This window comes from Neopelma chrysocephalum, unplaced genomic scaffold (genome assembly GCF_003984885.1).
Source record: "Neopelma chrysocephalum unplaced genomic scaffold, ASM398488v2 Primary Assembly neopelma1_81, whole genome shotgun sequence".
Taxonomy (NCBI): Eukaryota; Metazoa; Chordata; class Aves; order Passeriformes; family Pipridae; genus Neopelma; species Neopelma chrysocephalum.
Genome location: NW_020897743.1, coordinates 1,555,888 through 1,579,958, shown reverse-complemented (window position 1 = coordinate 1,579,958; position 24,071 = coordinate 1,555,888). Strand labels below are relative to the sequence as shown.

Sequence of the window (24,071 nt, the reverse complement as noted above, 5' to 3'; positions counted from 1 at the left end):
ACCACACCACACAGCCGGCACTGGGCGTGCTGATGTGGCATCGGTCGTGGTGCGAGTGCTCAGCACTGAACGTCCCACAGGAAAGGGGCCTGTGCCAGGGCTCAGAGGATGCGAAATGAGATGAGGAACTGAGCTGACCCACGAGCAGCTCACATCCTGAAGGAGGGGAACCAGCCTCCCAGGGCTGGTGCTTGGCACTATAAGCAAATGCAGAGAGGTGGGTTTGGCTGAGCTGGGAAGAGCAGCGGCAGCTGCAAACCACAGTGGAGCAGGGGCAAAAAAAGAGATATTATTACTCTTCAAGGGCACCTTAGCTGAATCATCAAGAGCACCTGTACTTCACAGTGGGAATTGGGAGTTCCTGTGAGCGGCTGGCGGGGAGAGCCAAGGCCAATGCAGACAAAGTGGCAGGGCCTGCTCTGTAGCTGCACAGCTGTCCCAATGCACCTCACTCCTGCAGCAGACCTGGAGCTCCCTGCGGCCCTGTGTGGGGCTCTGGATCCCATTCTGGGGTCCCACAAGCTTTCCTGCTTATAGCTACCCAGATGTTGTTCATCCCCTTTGGGCAGCACCCAAGTCATGCTGTTACTAGTGCAATTTGCCCATGAAAATGTGGTTTGCAATGTCACTTTCTCAGGGACTGAAACATTTCGTTTCTCTACTCAGAGACAGTAGTTTTTTCACTTTTTCACTTTCACTTTTTTGGGAGCTAAATAAAAGTATATATGCATACTGAGTGGGGCATGGTCCTCCTCCCGTTTCCTTTCATTTATTTGATAAAGTGAAAGGGTTCTTCAGTTTCTTTCCATATATAACATTTTTCACTTGCAAAAACATGGGAAGAATAAAATAAATGCATATTTCAGATACTTTTTTTCTTTCAGCTCTTGGTTCTTAGCCTTTTGCATCATGTTCCCATGAAAAAGATAAAAAACATTTCTTACTTCATGTGACCTGACAGTTTGGGGCTCTTTGTCTTTTAAACCTTTTCTCATTTTACACACACACACACACACACACACTTCTCCACACATACAGTGTGACCATAGCTTGAAAGAAAGTTTATCTTCTCCTGTTTTTTTAGATCACATAAAAAAGGTTGGGAGGATTTCACTTCTGATAGAATCCTGGCTTTAGCCTCTCTTGAGCTTGCCATGTGCTGACAGATTTTGGCAGGTTAGACCGCGCCTGTCCCAGACCTGCCCCTTCAGGTGGACTCCTGCTCAGCAGCCCTGGCCATCAGCCTCAGTGCTGGGGCATGGCTCTCCTCTCCCTTCCTTTGTGCTGTGCAGCAGAGAGATGCAGGGGCTGAGGAAGACAGCATGTCTGAAAGGGGTTGGCATCCTTCAGCCCTGAGAGGCCAGGCACGGAGCAGAACCACGGCAGCCCTGGAAGCTGCTGCCAGGGTGAATGGCAGCCCTGCCAGCCCTGGCCAGAGCCCAGCCTGCTGCTGCTGCTAGCAAGGTGCCTGTCTGGTGAGAAGAGAGGTCCTGGGGACCACTGCAGTGAAAACTCTTTCTAGCAGGGAGAACTTGAAAGACAGACGCTCCTAAAACCTTCTGCATTTCAGCTGTGTGCCCAATTTAAATGTATTAGCAACAGTCTGACAAGGTCCAGTAAAGGCTGAAGTGGCATGGTGGGACTGCTTCCCATTTTCTTTCATTCCTGGCTTTAAAAGATGGTTTTTCTTCCAAAAGAAAAGCTTCTTCCCACCTAACCTGCAGCCACAGCACAGCAGAGCAGTGTCCTGAGGAGCCTGGGTCGCAGAGTCAGCTGGACAGCCTGGTGCCAACAGTTGGCCACAGTCCATCTGGTGCTGCTCAGCATGAATGGATGGGAGGTGACGTGCCTCTGTCCTGCCCAGCAGCTGGAAGAGAAGAGAGGAGGGCAGCAGCTCCCACCCAGCCTCGGACCTGTCCGCAGCATGGGGCTGCTCACACAGAGCTGGACGTGGCCCTTCCCCGTCCCACAGCTCTCCAGGACTACCTCAGGTCCTGTGGGGAACACCCAGCTCTGCCCACAACTCTGAACAGAACAGGCCATCCCTGGGGTCAAACAGCATGGTTGTGTCCACAAAGCTCTTGTCTCCAGCATGTGGAATCTTTGTGGTTCTAAAGCATGACTTAATTTTTCATGTCTTTTTTTTTTCAGTTCAAAGCACGTAAAAAAAAACACATCCTGTGCTGCAGTTCCTTCAAGCAGTGTTTGCATAGCATGAAACTCTATGCTTCCCCATGCTGCCTATTGGTAATTGTTCCTGATTTATGATATTGTCCAAACAATGTTCAGGCATCATTTAGGAGACTATTATTAGCAAAGGCTAAAATAGTGCCAGGGTGTGAGCTAATAATTAGGCAGGACAGAAAATCACCAGCCCGGTGCTGAATCTTTTTAGCTGGGAACGTTTTGTTCAGCAACGTAGCCATAACCTGGAAATCAATGGAAGCTGGAGGGATGTGATCTGGGAGGTATGTAGTTTATACACTGCTCTGCCAACTGGGACATCCCACAGCATCAGGAATCCTGGTTCTTCCAACACTGCTCTGTTTCTTCCTTTTCAGTGACCATCAGCTGCCATACTTCAGTTCAAGCACTGTAATATTTATATCCTTACCTAAAAATCACAAAATCTGTTCTACTATGAAGGATGTTTTGATACAAAGGGCAAGAACATTCATGAAGTGTTGTACACTGAGTAGTGGTTCAGGCAGGAATGGGATGCAGTGGGGGTTCCGAGTCCACAACAAGCAGAGGATTGGCACCTGGAAAGCAGGAGAAGGTTTTTCTCCAAGGAGAGTAAGAGCATTCAAGCATCACAGGTAGCACGGCTGGTGCCATGCTCAGAGATTATGGATACTAAAGCAACTAGGATCAGGGCTGGGATCACTAACAACTTAAATGTCCTTTTGCACAGTTTCATACCACTAGTTTCAGATACAAGCTAAAATTAAGAAGAACAACATGAAATTAAATCAAGGGAAATGTATTGTCATGTTTGCAGAGCACATTGATAGAACAGCACAAAATGTGCTTGGGAGAACAAAGAAATTGATTGTTAATAGCACTTCTCATGATGCAGACACCGAAGAAATTTTATAAGTGCTGTGAAGTCTGTGTGTGTTAAGCTCATAGTGCAGACCTGCAAAGTGATCAAGGTAGCCCAAGGTAGGAGATTACAGGGTGTGCATTTGGATCTCATGAGGCACCGAGCAGCCCTGAACCTGCCCCCACACAACCAGGTCATTTCCAGTGCTGGGCATCCCCACAAGAATCTGCTGGACCTGCTGGCTTGGGGGATGCACAGGCAAGGGGGTTGCTTCTAGGAGCAGGGCTCAAAACCAAGAAAAGTGCAGTAATCTGGCTCCAAGTACATGACAAACTTTGTTTATTGTATGAGAGCTAAACAGGAGGAAAGGAATTGTATTGGTCCCTGCACTGAAAATGGATTGCTATCCTAAAGCCTGGGCAGAACATTTGAGTCCAGCAACATCTGACAGTAGCTGTGATTGTCCCACATATATTTGGCAAACAAAAGAGAGTTTAAACTGATTTAATCTTTCTTGTTTTTTCTAATAATCGAGTTCAGATGAGAGCCATGCTGTGGACAGAAAGAAAAGTCCAGGTCACCAGACCCCCCAGTATCTGTCAGGTAATAGAATTAAGAAGATGGATGAAGAGAAGAAATTTGATGAGGGTGATGGGAAAGAGGAAAAAAAAAAAGTTAATGCCAAAACTCAATAACAACAAATTGAACAAAGTGGCGATTTCTCAGTGAGTGAAGTGGCACCAAAGCAAAGTCTAAACATGCTGGGACACCGGACCCCTCCCGCAACCCAAACCATCCGAATCACTGCCAATGGTTTTCCTTTGACAGCTGCTGTCACCAGGGGGGGAAGAACTGGGCAGCAGTTGCAGAGGAGGAGACCCAGATATCCCCACAGCAGGTACAGCACAGAGGGCTGCAAGCTCCATCTCTTTTAGGGAACACATTGGAGTCCTAATGGCAGGAACATGTATAACAAGTGAGGTCACAAGGACTAATATTATTACAACAGATTCCACATGAATTAATCATGTTTAAGCCATGATAACAGAGGGTTGGGTACCGAGTTATCTCTGAAGACTCCCATCCCTCTGGCACTTGGTTGTAAGGCAGTTTCTTGGGATGGGGAATGAAGTGTTTTCTTTCAAAAGAAAGTAAGCTTTTCTTTCAAAGCCAGACTCCTTTAGTCTGAGTGAGGTTTATTCTCAGTTAGGTCAAACTTTTGTAGTATAAGCAATTCCAAAACTGTTTGTAAGGTTTTGTATTGGGGTTTTTTCCCTCCTTTCTGTGCAAGATACTTTCAGGATCCTGAGAAAGTTCCCCCATTGGCCTTCTGGCTTTGAGATTAAATGTAATCTCTTTATAAAAACACACACTTAGATAGCCTATAGCAGCCTTGTGCTGGATGTGGTGTTCACCATAAATCACCTAACTGCCAAACCAAGTCTAAAACACAATGAAAGAAACATCTTAGTGAAAGTTCATCTTAATTTCTGTCCTTTAGCAGCAGGAAACCCCTGTGAAATGTTTTTATTAGTCCTTGCACCAAAAAGAGGTTGTGAGATCTCCAGATAAAAGTTTTCCCAAATTAATAGACCACATAGATCAGCATACATCCATAAATAGAAACTCTTATGACCATGAGAGGGAAAACACATGCAGGACTGGAGCTGCTCTGGTGCCTGTGTGTCATGGCATAGGCTTCCAGTGTGACCATCCTCCCTGACGCTGTGTGGCTGCCAGGCTGTTACTAAAGGAATGAGAGAAATAAAGCAAATGAGAACTTTGACCAAACTCCTGGAAATGGGAGCAGTTGTTAGCTGAATTGCACATCACAGCAAAGGATGAACTCAGGTTAATGCCAGCTGGTTATTCATGGGCTATTTTTCTCAATCTGGTCACCCCAGAATAGCTGCTGGGCTTCAGTTGGCAATACAAAAGCTGTCTCTGTGGCTCACATGTAGTAAGCAGGAAACGAGCAGGAAAGAGTGAAGATTCCACAAAAATTCCACCTTTTCCTGTATTACTGACTGTGCTGATGCTTCCTCTGCTCAGTTCTTGTTTGACTCCTGGGCACTCATTCAGATTTACCCTCCAGCAGAGACAAGTGTCGTTCATGGACTGAAAATTGGACCTTCAGTCCTGAGCAACCAGCTGGCTGACAGATGTTTCTGCTCGCCTGTCTCTATCATCATTTTTTTCTCCCACTAATTCCTGTTCTAGGAAGTGTGTGGCACTAGTGCAAAGAAGGGAGGGGGGAAACCCACAAAAAATAAAAACATTTAAAAAGCCTTAAGCGTGAATTCCCAACCAAACCCTGCTGCCCTGGTGATGCTGGGGGTGTGTGTGCACCGCTGGCTCGGGGTGGGAGCCTGACTGCAGTGGATATTTCATGCAAGTCAGAGGGCAGATGTCACACAATGCCTCCCAACTCCTGTTTCACAGGACTGGGAGTGTCAGCAGTCCAATGGTTTGCAGAAATGCAAAGTTGAGCCCCAGTCCTGCGAGGAGCAGAAATACCTCTGTCAGTGCAGAGCTGCCACCAGAATCTTAGTGAAGGATGTGGCAAAGAGTAAAGTACTGGGTAAAGCTCAGGAGGAATTCCATTCTGCTTTCTTCATTCTTTGAGCAGATCAGATCTTATTTTTGCCACCTTCAATGAGTCCCTGATGGATTAAACTGGCCCATAGAAAGGAGACACAAAGCACCACAGTACATTTTGTCTTTTGAAACCACCTTTACACACCAGGATGGGCTCGGGAGGTTTTTGATTCCAGGAATGGGATTTTTTATAGAACCTAATCCAGGAAATGAAATTATATGGCTGACTAGCACTGAGACACACACCATGTAGCCTTTGCAAACTGGACAAAGAGTAACCAGAGGAGCACAGACAGCACTTGGAGACATGAAGACTGTGTGAAAATTACATATTTTGGTCAGAAGTTTACAACTGAGAGGAATATGATAATTCTGCAAATGGCATACCAAGCTAACTAGTAAAACATTCTTACACTGAGGTGTAAGCTCCCAAGAGAAATACCAAAACCTCTGTATTTTGCCCGTGCATTTTCTACGTCATTGCAACCTCTATTCAATTTCAAATCCATCTCTCAGGCCCTGCAACCCTATGGTACATAAGTCCCTTAGCATATTGGTAGAGGATACTGCAATAGTACTAAAACTGATTAAAACACCAGAGGAGGCAAAAGGCTGAAAATGCCAGGGTAGTGTACAATTTTTTTCAGGATTTGAAATAATGGCCTTGGAAAAGTGATACATGCTTGTGCTCTTACACATGCATGAAAGGAAAACACATGAAAAGATAAAAATAGTGCAAAAGGCTTATAATTGGTCTGGAATCCCACACGGCTTCGCTCCTCCTCTTCTGGAGCTCAAGTGAAACTGCTGAAGCACTTTATCAGCTTCAATACACTTGGGGGAGTTTGACAAAATCAGATTGCTCTAATCATGGCCCTCTTTCAGCCTCCTTTAATGAAGAGTTAATTGCCCATGATGAGGCTTTGATTTCCTTGGAGTGCCCTTTGTAATTTTCAGATTTGGGCTTATTCACAGAGGTTTTCATGCATAACTGCAGTTCTTCATGAGTAATAAAGGAAGAGAGTCCTCCCGGGGAAATGAGCAGGATATTTTCCACCTGTGCATGAGGTACCTGTCAATTTTCTTCTTTCAGCCTTTGCCCAGGTTTCATGTCCTTCCATGGAAGTCAATCCAACAATGTCAACACCCATTTTCTCTCCAAGCTGTATTTCTACATGGAATTTTTCACTAAAGCAATGATGCAACTGAATGGAAAATTATCATAGAGCCAACAGCTTTCAACACTGAACAAAGCCTGTGCTGCTGTTGGAATCTAAATTGGACAGGTTGAGGCTCTGGGCTTTACAGCAAGAGCTCTTCAAACTAGGAATGCATAAAGACTTTTCTCTGGTTTGGCACACGGGCAGCATTCAAAAAATACATTGCAGGACTTGAATGTAGAATTTAGATATCCCTGTTGATAGGTCTAATCCATTTTGCTTGGGTAGCACAGACTTGGTAGCTATGGGACAGTTTGCACTGTTTGCTTGAAAAAAGTTTAAAATTTCCTAGGTAATGAAGTTTCTTCCAACTCTTTTCAGGAAACAATAGCCTAACACATCTCAGCATCAAGACATTTTTGAGAGGTTTTTTTTTCCTTTTTTCTTTTTTCTTTTTTGTTTTGTTTTGTTATAAATAATTTCCTTTCCATCCCCGCCAAACCCCTTGTGAATAATCCACTCTGGAACCTCTCTGCTGGGATATGGCACTCACAGTCCTTCTACAGGTTGTCGAGAGCAAGACCAAAAAGCAAAAAATGGGTCCAGCAGTGTTGTGCAGTTCCTCACGTTCACTGCCCTGACACTGTCCTGCTCACACCTGCTCACCACCACCCACTGTTCTGTCATTCTCTCATCAGTGTTTCCTTCCACTGTTCCCCAGCAACTCCTTGGGCAATACTGTGCCTCCCCAGTCTTGGCTGCCCAGGGTGAACCAATGGATGAGCTTTAAACAACAGAACAGAATAAAAATTGCTTCTCCTCAGCAGTTTCCCCTTCCCCAGTGCCCCCACACCCACAGACTTGCTGCCGTCAGATGTCTTTCCTCTGACACCCGTTGGCTCAGGGATGGAGGGTTTCAGAGAGACACTCACGTCACCTTGTCCCTGGGACAAATCTCACTCCCGAGAGAGCTCCTGGGCTCTGCTGTCCCCTCCTCGCCATGTCCTCCCAAGCATTCCATGTGAGCTCTCTTTGCCAAGGTGCTGAGCATCTCCAGCCAAAGTCCTAGAGGCCAAATGGAAGCCAAAGTCCTTGGAGTTTATTTCTCTTTTCTCCCCTGTTTTCCTCCTTTTTCAGCAAACAGCAGTTTGCTGGTGAAGATGGGCAGAAAGAATCAGCAATCTTGAGCAAACTGGGAACACTTGTTCAGACCAAATGCCCCCAATATTTCCTGCAGCCAAAGCCACCCGTATCCAACTTATTTGCCCAGAAAACTTGAAAAACCATGAGAAGTCAAGACAGTCACTCTATGTTTTAATAGTTTAATTTCAAGCTACCAAATGTTAACTTAAAAAAAAAAACACAAAAACAAACAAAAAACATACAATAGGTTTTGTTTGTTTTTAACTGTTTGAGGTGGTTTCAATTTGTTTCATTTCTGAAATTATTTGGCCTTGGTGCAAAAAAGTAAGAAAACAAAAATGTTGCTGTTTTAAGTTATGTCTATTAACTTTAGAGTGTCCCACAATGATCCGATAAAATCCTTGGGAACATGCACAGCAGAAGAGCTGCTTATTCTGTCCAAATGCAGTGTGATGAGGGAGGATGTCACACGACGATCTCACCACCAACTCAGTGACGTGGCTTCACGAGCCCTGATGCCCTCACCCCCATCCATCTCATGTGCACAACTTGTGCCTCACGGTGCCCCAGGACTTGCTCAGGGATGGGTTTTTATCTCCCGGTAGTGTGATGGGCCTCGATGTTCAAGGAAGGATGATGGCAAACATTGGTGTGTGGGGATTTCTGGCTTCCTGGAGAGCTCTCTGAGCTGCTCCGCCTTTGGAAGCACAGGATAGTGGTGTTAGGAGAGGTTAAAACCTTGGAACACTTCCAAACTCTTTTACAGAAGGAGTGAGGTCACAGACAAATTAGCGGGTTGTTAGAAGGAGATTGGGACTGTTTGTAAACAGCTGTCATTTTCCTATAAGGGGTTTTTACCTCCCCAATAAGGGACTGTCCAAGGCAGGAGCCAGTGGAGGGAAACACTTTGATCACACTTTGGCAGATCCAGTCCCGGCAATGCTTCTAAGGGTGAGACAGTTTTGCAAAACTTCTCCACCCAATTCAGAGCTCTGTGACTAACTGTCCTGCATACAGCCCATTTCCTCAGAGCAGCAATCAGAGGCTGCAGACAGCAGCCTGGTCCTGCCCTGGTGATGTCCTCAGCACAGGCAGCTCAGTGCAGCATGTCTGAGGGAGCACTAACATGGGTGTGATACCCTGTCCAGGAATTCCAGTGTCACGAAGTAATTATTTGTAATAACTCAGAGTAACAATTTCCATATGTAGGACTCAAAAACAAGAACTACAGGTCAGGAGATGCCTCCTCCAGCTTGTTAGATGAGAGCAGGATTTCCATGTCTTTTAAAATAAGATCTGTCCTGTTTTCTATTCCAGTCTCCATCACCCCACCAAAATAAAATCAGCTACAGGCAGTCAGTAAGCAGAGCTGGAATTTTTGCTAGAGGTTTAGGGTGGGGAGGGTTTGGCAGGGACTGAACTCTCAACAGCATGATCATATTTTACTGATTAAGGAGCCTGGACTTTTCACTTCTAGTTTAGATGAAAACCTTGACTGTCTTCTCCAGGTTGGCAAGTTTGGTATTCAGACTCCTTCAGGACTGTCCAGAATGTGGAAATTCATAAACAGAGTGAAACCGAGAGGCAGAAACAAACTGAGGGCTCCCTAAGAAGAGGTCTGTGCGCTCCTGCACGGAGGAGCAAAATCTTCCTTTGCCCATCCTTCAGAGAGCTCCTTTGTCCAGCTGGGCAGAAAATTCCAGGAAGGTGAGGGTTAATGCCATGGAGGTTATTTACCTGAATGGTGGCTTTTTTTTCCCCTTCACTCCCCATTCCGCACACACAAACACAGGGTCTGGCACACACAGATCCTGAAGCAGGAGGAAAAGAATTCCCTGCAGGATGTCAAGACACAGACCAGGACCTCCAGTGACACAGGGAGCCGGTGTGTCCTTGCCCCCCAGCAGCACCTTCGGCCCTCCCCAGCGCACAGAGCTGGGTCATCGGCCCCACCACAGACCTCGCTCTGTTCCTGGGCACAGCATCACCCTGGCTGTGGATGGCACAAGTCCTCTGGACCCCAGCCAGGCCACAGGGTTTCTTTCCTCCTCCCTCTGCCAAAGCAAATTGACTTCTGACACCTCTCCTTATGTTTTCATCCTTTAAAAGGTGGAAAGCTAAAAGCCTGGCTTTGCTCTGTTTACTTCCATGCCTCCTCTGTGCTCTCCTGCCTGGATGATAACTAAGCTCTTTCAGGGAGGACTGGGCAGTAGAGTCACTGGCCAGCACCGCGTGCGTGCATGTGCATCTACACACACATGTGTGCCTGGGGTGCCCTCCCTGCAGCCCAGGGGGAGCAGTGCTGCCCCAGGAGTGTGTCCCGGCTCCCTTTGCTCCCACTCCTCAGCATTTCATCTCCCTGGGCCTCAGCCATCCTTCTCTGTGAAGGGTGGGCAGCAATTCCTGTACCTTGTCGCTTTACGTAGCCTTGTGTCTCCAGGAAGCAGCACGAGGAGGAAGGTGACCTGCACGTGCCCACTTTCCAGCACAGAAACCAGTGGCTTTCAGTTCTTGTGCCTGGACTTTTTGTGACAACCCAGATGTGATGGGCACAAATACAGACCGTCACTGACAGAGCTACATCAGCAGCACTGTGGAACCAGTCACAAAGATGCCCCAGTTTCATCACACCAGCAGTACACTGCAGTACAGCCTGGAGAGTTTCTGACCTTGGAGCACTCAGGAAGTAAAGCTGATCTGGCTTCTCAAGGATATTAAATGCTTTGAAATTGTAGTACATCATAAAACATGGCCAAAAACTATAAATTGAATATTCTCTCTCCATGGGTTTTACTCTAGGTAAACTTCAATAAGACCCAGGTGAAAGAAAGCAGCAGAGAACTGGTTCATGCAGAGACACCTAACAGACTTCCCACAGTTTGTCTTTTTTGAATGGTAAAGGGGACCTAGTCCATTGTTCCTGAGAGACCTCAGATGTATTCTTAGCTCTGTTTTGTAGTAAAACAAAGCTTTTGCTGTAAACCCAAATATGCTATTTTTTTCATAAGCTTTGGAAAAGTTTCAGCCAGCCTTTTCTGGTGTTTTGTCATTTTAAAACAATTAAGTTTCTAGAGGTATTAAAAACATGAGGAGGACCTGGGTTGAAAAGGGAAATCTTAATGCTGTTTTCATTTGAGAAAAGCATATAACCTAGTTCCTCCCTTGTCTGACAAAATAGAACATACTGCAGATTGTGACTGAAAGAGAAAAAAGAATTTTCTACCCCGTGGATCATGGATCTTCTTGTCCTCTCAAAAAAATGTATTTATAACTTTACAATCTCAGACAAGACCTTGTGCTAACAAGTGGATACCTTCTTCTACTTCCTTCACATTAGCAGAAATCTAATCCACATATATATCTACAGACAAACTCACCTTCTTGATCACATACAGTTTGCAGCATTTTTTCCAAAAAGAATGAGAAAAGGCTTGTCCATGAACTGAATGAACTCTGCCTCTTCTCTCCTTTGTCTTGCATGAGATTATGAGGGACCACCTCATGGTTTGTGCTTATGTAAAATAAAACACTGTGGTATTACAACAATCCAGTCAGGAATAAACTGATTAATAAAAAAAGTGATGCCAAAACCAGGTGGGATCATCTGAAAATTTATTAATTAACAAAGGCACTGAGGCCCAAGCCCAAAGCCCAGTGGAAGGCACCCATGAACATGGATGCAGTCCAGTGACCTCGGCCGTAACCAGAGTCTCTGGTTTCACCAGCAGCAGCAGTGCTGACACAAGGTTTGCATCCTCCACCTCCACCTCCAGCCATGGTGCTCCCAGTGAGTGTTCTTATCCCAGCTTCATCGCAGCAAAACAGCACATGTATTTTATCCCAGGATCAGACATGCAAGTGGCTGTGTAAGCCATCTGCCAGTGACCACCAGGGCATCACTTGTCCTTTCCATCCATCCCAAAGTCTGACCACTTTGGAACCGAGCTTATGTTTCACTAAAAGCCTGTGACATTCTGCAGCACTGATTTTCAGTGGGTCCTTCGACCTTGTGCAGCATCACCAATCCTTCAGGGCCAAGTGCACCTTGCTAACAAAATATAGCAACATTAAAGGTAAAGAAGAGAACATTAGGTCTCAAGTGCCTTTTAATAGATTCCCCTGGGCTCTGTATGGAGCTGGCAGTGCAGTGGCAAGGGTTGCTGGGGATGAGGAGGAGTAAGGGAAAATGCAAATTTGCTGTAAGAGGGCTGAGGAGATCTGTTTTAAATAGTGGACCCCAGTTTGTGTTTGGCTTCTTATGAGTGGACAGTGGTGGAGAGCCAAAGTGTTCTCAGCTTATAACTGGCACAGGAGCTCCTCATGGGGAAGTCCTGAGGAAAGAGCTGAGACAATGCTGGAAATCTCCTCCAGTCCAATGTGGTCCTGTAGGGTGCAACTTATCACAATACAGAAGTGCTCTGTGCCTCCAAATTTGCTTTTCTAAGGAAGAAATGGATTATATGGGCCTGCTTACGATCTTATTTCTAGTGGATTTTCTTTTGTCATATACCTCTCCTAATGTTTACTTCTTGGGGATCAGCTCCTTGACTTGCACAAGCTGGTGTTATTTCTCTTATTGCTCTGGAGCTGTTCTGCTTGTGACCAAACGCAAGTTGGTGGTCTCAGATGGTCACCACTGGTCCTCTCAAGCCCTTTTGTCATCACCCTCAACAAGGAGATCAAGAGCATTACCACCCATGAAGACATTCCCATGTCACTCTAATCCCCATCATGCCCGCACATTTTTGCGGACAAGATGGATGTCACAGGAAAGCACATGTTGGAATACTCCTTGTTGAACCTGCTGTGCTAGGTTTGTTCTAGCAGAGCAGAGCAAAGCAGAGAGGGGCTTTGCAAACATTTTCACAGCCCTTGAGCAGCAAAGGGCATCTTGCCACCGCATCCTCCAAGCCCAAGTGTGCCTCTTCCTCTGGGATCACAGGCAGGAAGCAGTAGTCTACAAGTAGGAGCAGTTTTGGGTGAAGACTTGGCTCTCTCGCCTTGTCTGTGTGCCTGCTCCCAGCAGGACTACTTCCACTCCAAATGTGTTATTGCAGGGAATAGACGGGAGCTGGGTGGGGCTGCAGGGGCTGCCCGGACAATAAAAGGAAATGCCTCTGCTCTGCATATGCTCTGCAGAGGGAGGGGGTCTGTGTGCCGGGGAGGGGATGTTGTGCCAGACAAGGTCTGGAGGGCAGGCGTCTGCATGAAAACCAGAGCAGAAGAAAGTGTTTGAGAGAGGGTGGGTGGTTGGATGGTGTCAAAGGAGTGGGAATGGAACGAAAGAGGCTGTGTATGGCCATGTGGGAGAGGACTGCAAAGAGATGTGAGGCACAGTGCCTGTGGGTGGCACGCAGAAGGATGCAGTGCCTGCCCCGTGCTGTCAAACACAACACCCCATTCCAGATGCTCCAAACACCTTTCCAACCCCATCGACCACGCCCTTATTTTACACTGTTAACACTTTATATCCAATGTCCTTTTCTGAAGCAGAAAATTTGTGGTATTAGAGTCTGGAGAGGGTGCCAAGGTTCAGCAAGAGCTGTCTATCCCTTCAAGCAAATAAACATTACATCTTTCCAAAGCTCCCTTGGGTGCACAGAGAGGCTTCAGAGCTGCTGTAGTGCTGGGCTTGAGGGTCAGAGAATAACATCTTCAGAAATGTTTCTCCTGATTTTTGAATCAGTGAGCCATCTTCTTCTTACCAAATGTGTTCACACACATCAGGGAAAACAGGGAAACACACACAGGGAAAACAAAAGCTTCCTCCTTCATTGCAGCCGTCTTCCAACCATACTCCGCCCTACAACTTTGACACTTTGCAGTTCAAGGCTTTTTTATTTCTGATTAAAAAAAAAAAAAGGCTTAGACCAAGATCCAGCTGACCTGCAATACCCTGACATTTGAGCTTGGATCTCACTCCAAGTCAGCTTCCTGAAAAGCAGTTGGCATAGGTCAAAGAGACTGATAAATACAATTAACCCATTTGAAGACAAAACAGAGAAAAAAATCAAACTTGTTCATAAATATCCTTCAGAAAGTGATAACATAGAAATAGTGACCTGGTGTGAAGCTGTACTCAAAATTCCAGAGGATCATGGTAATCTGAAATGTAGACTGGCTTCATGAGTTTGGAGTCCTTCTGAAAAATCAGACCACAGCAACACATACTTCATCTTAGCCCCTGCATGCGATCTCCATACCCTCCTGTTATGACTCTGGTTTGCAAAGGATTTCAGTTTGTTCCTTTGGTGGATTGTAATTGCCCTGGATCAGCTTCAAATAGGAGGGAAAATGGTAAAAAAAGACAAAATGAGCCTTCAAAGGTCCTGAGCACTGTGCCTAGGCGGTGATCTCATGGCAGTAATGACCTCAGAGGTGTGTTTGGCTTGGTTGAAATCCACAGAACTGCCTCTTGCCAAAGATATTTTAAGCTGGCCAAAAACATCTGTAAACACACCCATCCAAAAACACATGCTGCAGTCATACAGTCACAAATACACATTATGTGTCTCACATCAACTCATATATGCTCCTCATGGGAAATATGGGGTCTGCAGCCATGGTCAACCTGTTGTTGCTATGTATAGCACAGCTCAGGTGCCCCAACCCACAGGTGAGTGAACTCGGTGTAGACAAGCCCATCAGTTGTAACCTGTGCAGTGAATACAGCTGTCTCCTGTGGAGGTCCTGGATTCCAGATGAGGGACTATTCCAAGTTTTTATTTCTCTTATTTCAAGTTAAAATCAGCTTTGGGTAAGCCATCTGAACTTTGCTGTCCTTCTCATAATTAATCCACTTAAAATGGAAAGGAAGGTGCTCAGGGGGGTCCAGTTTTCCAGGATGAACACTGTGCAGCCATGGCTGTTCAATGGTTGTTGCTCAGAACTGCTCCCAGCAATGACTGCCAGGAGCACACAGGTTGTTGCCACACGAAGCCCTCAGTGCTCTGCCTGCCCAACATTCTTGGTGCTCAACACATGCACTGAATCATTTTCACAAGCTGCTGTGCCTTCCTCTCCAAACACACACGGAATCCACTGATCACCTGCTTTTCCAAAGGCTAAGTCATGTACTCAAGATCAAGGCTGGAAGCTGACGAGAACAGCCCTGTCTGCGTAGGCAGAGTGCTGCCATGGCAAAAACTCACACTCTCAAAAGCACATATTTTCCCATAAATGGCCAGTCACTAAGAACCAGCAATCACGAGCTGATACAGGCATAGGGAGGAGCTCTAATGTTCATTAATGATGAGGGAGCAGTTCTGTGACATGCTTGGACTGCAGAATAAAATTGTGGGTGACTTCCCAGCACGCCGACGGTGCTTTGGGCCCACAGCCAGGGCAGCCTTGGGACTTCCACCTGCCTCGCAGCCCTCGAAGGACACAGAGCAACAAAAGACTATTTTTAGCACATATAGGTTTTCACCAGCTCCTGAATGTCCAGACTGAGTAGTGCACATCTCTGACTCCAGCCTCTCTTGGGTACTGACAGCATCTGATGGGATCCCCTGAGCTAAACAAACCACCTCTGAGGAGATAGAATGTGCCAGCCTGCTCTAACAACAACAGCAGCTCCTTGCTAAACTATTTTAGAAAATGCACAGCTTTAATCACCTGTTTAAACTGTTTTTCAAAAGCTCTGGCACATAGTACCTGTTGAAAAGGCTCCCTGAGCCTGCCAATATTCAGAGTATTTTCTCTTGAAATGATCCTGTTTCAGTTTACTGTTACAGCAGATACCAGACACCACCAAGGTCAGGTCGCACAGCAACATCCGCTGTCATCCTGAATTTGCTTCCATTGAGTATTTGACCTCAAATTTCCCATGCTTGGTCTCTCTGAGAAGAGGTTGTTTTGTTTCAAAACTGGAAATAGAATCTCAGTAAGTATTTTCAAGTTCAAGGAAAGCAAAAAGAAACAAACTTGAGCTCCCAGTGTCCAATCTTCCCCTCTGTACAAATACCAAGGCTGTACTTTTTTCAACAGGCCTCCATCAAGGAGAGTTGAAAGGCAGAGCTCAGGACCAGGTCTGGAACCAGGACCTAATCCAAGGCCACTAAATCTGTGGCTGTGATGATATTACATTGCAGTGAGACAGGAGGAGGGTGGAACTCGGAGGGAAATTGTGCTTGAAAGTTTCCCCTGTGTGTGCTTTGGAGCCTCTGTTAGAGTTTTGTAATGGAACTTACCAAGGCTTACTCTCCTCCACAATATGGGACGAGTCATTGCTGCTTCAGTGTTTCTGCTGGGGTAGTTTGCACGAAGAAGAGTTCAATGTCAGCTTCATAAAGCAGAATCCTCAAAAGACCTGGCCTTTATTCAGGAAAAAAAGGAAGTCATCGGTCTCCCAGCATCCAGGGAACTCCTGCCTTTCAGCTGCCTCAACGAGACCCAGTGCACGAGAGCAGAATGCTGGAGAGGTGCTCTTTTCAGCTGGGAGCCAAGCCTTGAGTTCTAATCTTTTATGCTACCTGAGATAAAGCAGTCACAATGTAAACAGACATTCCTGCCCTTTCAATCCAGATTTGTATTGAGCTCTTTCCAGACAGGCAATGACAAGAACAGGCACAGGAAGAGATGGCACTTCCTCATGCCATCACTATTAAGGTTCTAAAGACCTGTTCTTCAGCTCTTTCCCTTTTCAGTGTCTCTCACATCTCTGAAAAACTGTTTAGAAGATACAGCTCTGCTAATCCAGTGGCTTTCTCCTCTGAGTCTGCAGGACTCTAAATATGAAACAGAAGGAAGGCAAAACCTAATTATCACATTAATTGAAATCATGGCCCAATCTCACTGGGTTTACTTATTTGATTCAAGTTTCATTGAAAGAGGGGAACAGGGGGCAACCAAGGAGCTACCCCACCAATTTCAGCGGGTTGTGGATTTTTGCATGGGTATTTACAGCTACTCTTACAACTATATGAAGGTTTGACACCACTGGAACTGCCTGGTCTAGTGTGTGTGGAAATGCAAAAGATGAGATTCCAAAAGCAGCAACACCTTGGCCAAATAGGATGAGTGAGGTGTTCTTGCAATCCTGCTTGCTTGATGAACAGTATAGCAAGACATGCTGCATGTTTGTACTGCAAATAGGAGCACAACCCCAACCTAGAGGTGGCTTTAAAAGATCTTTATATTGTCTGCTTGTGTCCACACTAGGAAGAGGGTGGGAAGGTGGGGGGAAGTGTACCTGTGGGAGAACATTGTGTTGTAAATATATTTTTCTCCTGACCTAGCAGCAAAACTATGTGCCACCCAACTCTAATGAATACTAGGCAAGCAGTGAAGGAACTTGTTGCTAACTGGGAAAAAAACCCTTTCACAAAGAAGCAAGTCAGCTATGAGAGGTGAAGCTCCTCAGGCTGAGGGTAAGAAAGGGCAGTGACTGGCAACAGTGGTGTGGGGAATGCATACCTGACCTGGTGGTTCAGAGGACTGTGGCAAGAAATGCTGTGATAAAACTGACTTTTTTGCCCTGAGGGAGGAAAGAAAAAGGAATATCTATCATTTAGAAACAGATTCCTTTTAGTAGCCTTCATACTCTTCAGACATGCTGAATCATAGTGTAGAAAGCCTTATGGTATTTTCAGCCCAGAATGAAGCTGCAGCAGACAAAGGAATCAGGCAAACACAGTGTTACTGAACCTTGCTAAAGGAAACACCATGGAAATCAGGGAGAGGAGGACACAATGACTACAGGATGTATTCCTTCTATAGCAGGGGCCAGTTCAACCTTTGGGTTGAGAACAAGATTCAGCCTGGGCAGCCGTGTTAAATGAGATTTTGTAGGGAGGATGTGATGGGCTAGCCTTCACACATCAAAGGTTATCATGCAAATTCACAGCACAGGAACACAGGGGGTTTTTTTACAGATTTGATCGATGCCCTGGCTAACCCAATTTCCTGCTCTCAAACACGGCCCATGACAGTGCTTGAAAGGAAGGAAAGTCCTCCCTGGCTTCAGCTCACTGACAGTACATTGCCAGACTTGGTGAAGTGTCTTAACTGATCCCTACGTTTGTTCAGCAAATGTTTGATTGGTGCTGCTGTACATCAGAGCATTTTAAGATTAGGTAGCAGTGTCAGCAGCATGGCAAGCCCTGAGTCATGCTGTGTTCTGCAGTTCTGTAGTACAGAAAACAAACCCAGGAGCGCGGTGGAAGTATTTGTTGATCCTATGTGTTGGTAGACTCTTTCAAACAGTTTTGCTGCACTATCAAATAATAACTCCAAAAGATAAAACAAGATGTTCCTATCTGTTGAGAAACTTCCATCTGTTCAGCCCTGGCCTTTCTGTTTGAGTGTCTTTGTCAAATAGAGCCCTCATTACTGCTGCTCATGCAACAGTGTCATGGAGATCTGACAGCAGCAAAGTTTCCAGCCCCGTCCCATAAATACGAGGAGTATTCCAAGCCCTTCCCTACTTGCACAGGAGGATGAGGACTGCACTATGTTCTGAAACAAATCCATAACCAGGAAAGGAAACAACTGCACTGGAGTGGAACTCCTTGGCCTATTCTTTGTCTTCTAATGTAAACGGAGCCAGAGGTGTGGAATTGAGTCCCTCTGTGATGCCTCCCATGGGATAATGCTCAGTTTGCATTTCTCCAAAGCACAGTGATTTGGAATAACAGTTGTAAGGGAATTTATCTTGAATGCCCCTTTGAAAATAAATTCCAAACTGTTAAGGTTTTCTTTTTTAGGGGGGTACTGGATTCTTTTTTTTAAAGACTCTTTAAGGGCTACAGTTGGAACAAGCTGGTTTTGATCTGCTTAGAAATGGGCTTCCCTGCTAGAAAAGGCTGTTTCAGGGGAGCACTGACATTCAACGCCCCTTTGAAAGACAGCAGGGACCTAAAGACCATTGATGCTGTCACACTTCCAAGACTGAATTCCTCCCTATAATATCCAGGCTTGCAGCCAATTTGGCTGGCTCGGAGCAGTTGTAACTTTACAACATGCTTGATGTGTATTCACATTTCAAAAAGGAAAAGAAAAACCAACATTGCAGAGTGATTCAGAAAGATAGCAGATGATGGAGTGGAGCGACGAAGTCGGAAGCAAAGCCAACACAAGCAGAGATCACTAATTCTGCTCCTTCAAAAGAGTGCCTGAGCATTTGTACCCCAGCCCAATACAACAATTTCCTTTTCCCATATCTGATCCCCTACATGGCTGCTGTGGTACCACAAAACAAACTAGTTTCAGAACACAGCAGGCTATTTATGATTCTTTTCTTATGAAGGTTCACTGTTCTTCAGAAACTGATCATTCATGGATATTTCTTGGGCAGGAGGCAAAGGGGAGGGAAGAGGATTCTCTGCCTAAGTTTGCTCAAAAATTTAGGAGAAACGTTCTCTTTGTTACTGACACATTTTGCTGAACTATAACACACAAATATCCTAAAACCCCTTGACCATGCAGTGGAGATAAAGGAAAATGGCTGAACTCCACCAAGCTACGAGTGGGTGTGTAATAAGCTTAAAGGCGTTCGAGAACTTTTATTTAGTATAATGAGTGTTGTTAAATTCAGAATTCAGAGGAACTTGCAACTGCAGAGGAAATATTTTTTGCTCATAGATTAGGAAAGAGGTAGTTTAGAGAGAAAAGATCAAGAAATTTTGTCTGGGGAGTTCCTTTAGTAAAGGCTGTGCCATTTTAATTATTGTATTGTTGCTACAACAGTGAGCAGATTGTGGACACTAGACATGGAAAAATATGGGTGAAAAGCACTAATAAGCACCAGTCTTGTCTGCAGTCTTAAATTTGTCTGCCCTTTGGTACCTTTTCACTTACAGGAAATGCCTCCTGAGGTATGTGCTAGGAGAATGAGAGCTGATGGGGAGGGACTGCATAGTTTTTAATACTCCATGAATATGTGGGGGGAGCAGAGGGAGACTGGCTGCTTTGTCTTTTTAAAGACAAACCACATACACGGGGAGGGGGGGCTGCTCTTTAATTTTCTGAAACTATCTCTTATGTATCTTGTATTCAAAAGCATTTGTAAGGGTTGTTTAGAGACAGAGGAGATGTCATTCCTGAAATATCACAACTTGTCAAATCTTGTATCCAGGGAGATAACAAAGATCAGACCACAGAGTACTAGGTGGCAAATATAGTATTTGTCATATTACTTTATAGTTTTTAAAAATCTTTTGACCTTCCAAGACAATCTGTGTGACTGAGACGTGGTACACTTTTGTTTTTTAAATGTTTCCATTTATTTAACACTTTAAGTACTTGTTTGCAGGACTGAACCTATAACGTGAAAGAGATCAAAATATCTTAGCATGAATTAGAGTACATTTTTCCCGTGTAATATATTCATTTCGGCACATCTCCAGAGAGGATTTTATATCACAGATACTTCCCAAAGTGACAGAACTGTGAAAGTGTCTGTCTCTGGTATGTGTTTACCTTGGAACTGTCTCTCAAGGGGTTTCTTCTTCAACACAAACAGACTTCCCCACGGACACAAAATTTCCCTGCCATGCAGATTGAACACTTTTTAAAGGAAACTTCCTATACAACAACTAAAACCCACAAATGAAGGGGGGCAGGGAGGGGATGCACTTGGGCCACCATTGCTTTTCCTGCCATTTCCATGATAACTGGGCCCAGAAGCCTCAGCCCCCCAGACAGCCCCCTGGGTACACCCCATTTTAGGCAGCATCAGTAATGTGGACAGCGGGAGCTCGGGCCAGTCTTTGAGGGCAGTTACACATCACTCTGCTTTGTCTGGGATGGCAAAAATTCCCATGACAGGAGCCTTCAAAGTCTTGGAGCATGAAACCTGAGCGCTCAGGTGCCCTGGTGTGCAGGAACAGCGGCCTCCCAGAACACACGGGCCCGGCTGTCCCGAGTCCTGCCGGTTCCAGCCTCTCCCACCGCATTTGCCCAGAAAACCGATCTCGTAGCGTCACTGTCGGGGTGGCTCTCTCCCCGTACTCGCTCTGGGTTTTGCTCTTCGGCATCGTGAGCTGGGGCCGTTCAGCCTCGAGCAGAAGAGGCTCCCGGGAGGCCCCAGAACATCCCCCCCGCTGTCTGAAAGGGGTCCCTCGGGGGTCTCAGCCGTTCCGACCGCCGGGGCCGCGCTCGGGGCGGTGGCACCGCGGCCCCGCCCGGCCCCGCCCCGCCCCGCGCCCACTCGCTGCTGCCGCGCCGGGACCGAGTGCGGGCGCCGCTGCCACCGGCGGCCATCGGGCACCGGCCACGGGCCACCGGGCACCGGGCACCAGCCATGGGCCGCGCCGCGCCCTGGCCGCGGGCATGACAGCGCGGCCGCGCCCAGAGCTGTGCCGCGGGCTCCGCGCGGAGCCAGGCAAGTACTGTCCGTCCTGCCGGGGCTGAGCCGGGCTCGGAAGGGGCTTTGCCGCTCCCCTGGAGTGGCTGCGCTGAGGGTCAGTGGCGGAGCCGCTCAGCTGTCGGCGCCGGGGGCGCGGGAAGGTTGGCGGAGGCGGGTCGGGGGGCACTGGACGGGCGGGGGGGCGGCGGAGGAGCCCCCGGTTCCCTCGGGCGGGCGGGCGGGGGCCGGTGTGTGCGCGGGGTCGGGACGGGAATCACCGGGAGCGCCGGAGCGTGAGGAGCGTTCGCAGAGTCGCTGCTGCATCACGCTGTTGATCCAGGAGGGACCAGCCAGGGGTGCGTTACCGCGCGCTCGTGTCGGGACGGAAGGACAAGCGCGGGATCCAGCGCTGCCTCATCCCGTTGCCTCTCCGGGAGTAGCCGACTCTGAGCGCAGTTCGCGGCACCGGCTGCGGCCGGACAGGGTTGCCGGGGCTGCACGGAACTGCAGCTGCGGTTCTGTACTCAACCGAACAAACAGAATGTCGTATTAGCATAGGGTTAGCCTGAAATAATGGAAAATAGGAGGGAAAACTGTAAACATTATCCAAAATGCCAGTCTGAAGTTCTCAAATGAATCATCCAATACAAACAGTAGCTGAGTGGAACAATTTTCTTTGCAGGGATTTTCCACTGGAATAAATAGCAAGTTCTGTTAAAAAAATCCAGAGTGATTGTTCATTGCAGCTTTTGCTGGCAGTTCTTTGGAGCCACTTGCAGTTTTTACCTGTGGGCCCTACCTAAGACAGAGGTGGCTGGTTTTCCCTTTACCTTCTCATCGTCTTCTATATTTAGAACATTCCTTAAAGTTCTTTTTCCTCGGCAGACCCTTGCCTGCCAATGCCTTTGTACCCAGACAGATTGTCGCTGTGATGTGCCAACTCTACATTACCTGCAGAGATGGAAAATGAGGATCTTTTACAGTATGTTCTTTGTCTGAGCATCACAGCCAGTTGCTTGCTTGCACAGCCAGAGCAGTAGGGCCATGGACACCTTCTTCTGCAGAAACATGGAGCTCTAAGTGGATTGTATTCCCCAGGATGCACAAAGCATGACCATACACTGCACCTCATCCTTCCAGTGATGTCTTTGAGGACCTGGTCATCAGTTTGTCCAGCATGACCTTAAGCTAATTAAGCCACTGGTACTTGGGTTATGTATAAATGGCAATGTTCCTGGTCACAGCACAGCTGCCAATGCCTCACTGAGACCTGGCACCACTCATGCCCAGCTGCAGGGAAGTTCCTGGGTACATTTCCTGGGCCCCTGGGGTGGTGCTTTTCAGTGCACAGCTAAAGAGAATTAAAGTAGTCTGTGAGCCAGAGAGAAGGTGGTCAGGAGGTTTTTTTGGTATGCACAGACCTTTTAAACCTGTCCCCCAAGCCTGCAGCTAAGCAGTTTTCTCCAAGATCTCGCTGCCTGCACAGGCAGTAGCTCGGTTGCAGCCCATTTATTTAACGCCCTCTAGTGAGGTTTTAAAAATTAACATAGGTTTCTTTCATGAGGAAAATAAATATTAGATTTTATTGGTTTCAAAAAAATTTACATTTTCTGAGAGTCAGCTGCTTCAGGGAATCCCTCTCAAACACGATACCACACTTTGGATGGGTGCACAGCCTAATTTTGGATAGGCATCTCTGACCATGGAGATATAGTGATAGTCTCTGCCTCCCCTGCAGACGCTGGGTGCTCAGTGAAGGTATTTGCATCAACAGCACTGGACGTAGTTCCTTTCTTTTGACCTGTCTTTAAGTGCTGCTGCACTTGGGGTTTTGGCTGAACCTGTGTGTGTATTGCTTGACGTGGCCCTGGACTAGGCGAGCTTGGCATTCACAGAAAGGTTCATTTATGCTTCTTGGTGCTCCACCTTTGTTCATTATAATTCAGCTGGGCTGGCCCCAGACTTGGGAAGTGGCCTTGTCTTGCAGAGGAGCTAGCTTCAGGGGCTGGAACTCTTTTAGGTTGTAACCAAGGGATGTGACTTGATCATCTGTGTAGTCAGACTGGTTTTTACTTCATAGGTGTGGGAGATGATGAGAAATGTGCTATGGATATGGTTTCTCTTAATTAGGTGGAAGATGTAGTGGATACTTTTTCTTCATGATCGGCCGTGAGGGATCTCAGGTCCTCTCCTGCTTGTAATACATAAGATTCTGATTTGCAGCTCCAATGCAGAGATGCTTCTTGTGGATTCTTTCCCAGTCCCTCCCTTGTGGACAACATTACATCAGCACACCATCGTCCATCTTTGGTTCACCACCCCTCTGTCACACCAGCACCCTCACAAACACCCACAGACTCCTGTATTTGTTCTATTCACCTTCATCCACATACTGCTCCCTCCTCCACCCTTGCCAGAGACACTGTCACAGCAAGAGCTCCTAGCAGATCTGAATACATGCATCTCTGAGAACACCCACAGTAGCACTTGGCCACTTGGGCTGTTGCTCACCTGTGTCCTGCGTCACCCATGTGTGGTCACACCGATATCACACTGCATCTGTCTCACATGAACACCCCCAGCAGCCTCCAGAGCACTGGCAGCATGTCACCCATTTGGCAGCACTGCTCAGGGGACAGCCCAGGGGTCTGGCTGGGAGCATGCAGAGGTCACCCAAGGGTGGTACTAAAGTGTGGTGCACACCTCATCTACGTGGATTTCCTATCTTTCCTAAGACAGGAAATCTGCCTTGCCTGCTCCCCACCTCTCAGTGTGCTGCTCGTGAGGCACTGGCACCCCTTCAAGGTGTTCTCTCTCTGGTCTGTGGCAGCAATAT

The 24,071-nt window shown here is 46.8% G+C and overlaps 1 protein-coding gene across 1 annotated transcript in view; it reads left to right on the top strand.

Moving 5' to 3' along the window:
• The first annotated feature begins 21,183 nt into the window (after window positions 1-21,183).
• Window positions 21,184-24,071, top strand: part of LOC113971037 (rho GTPase-activating protein 20-like) — a 32,383-nt gene continuing 29,495 nt past the window's right edge. The window contains exon 1 of the mRNA XM_027690555.1: window positions 21,184-21,271. The gene's annotated coding sequence lies outside the window, so the exon portion shown is untranslated. The remainder of the gene's footprint in view (window positions 21,272-24,071) is intronic.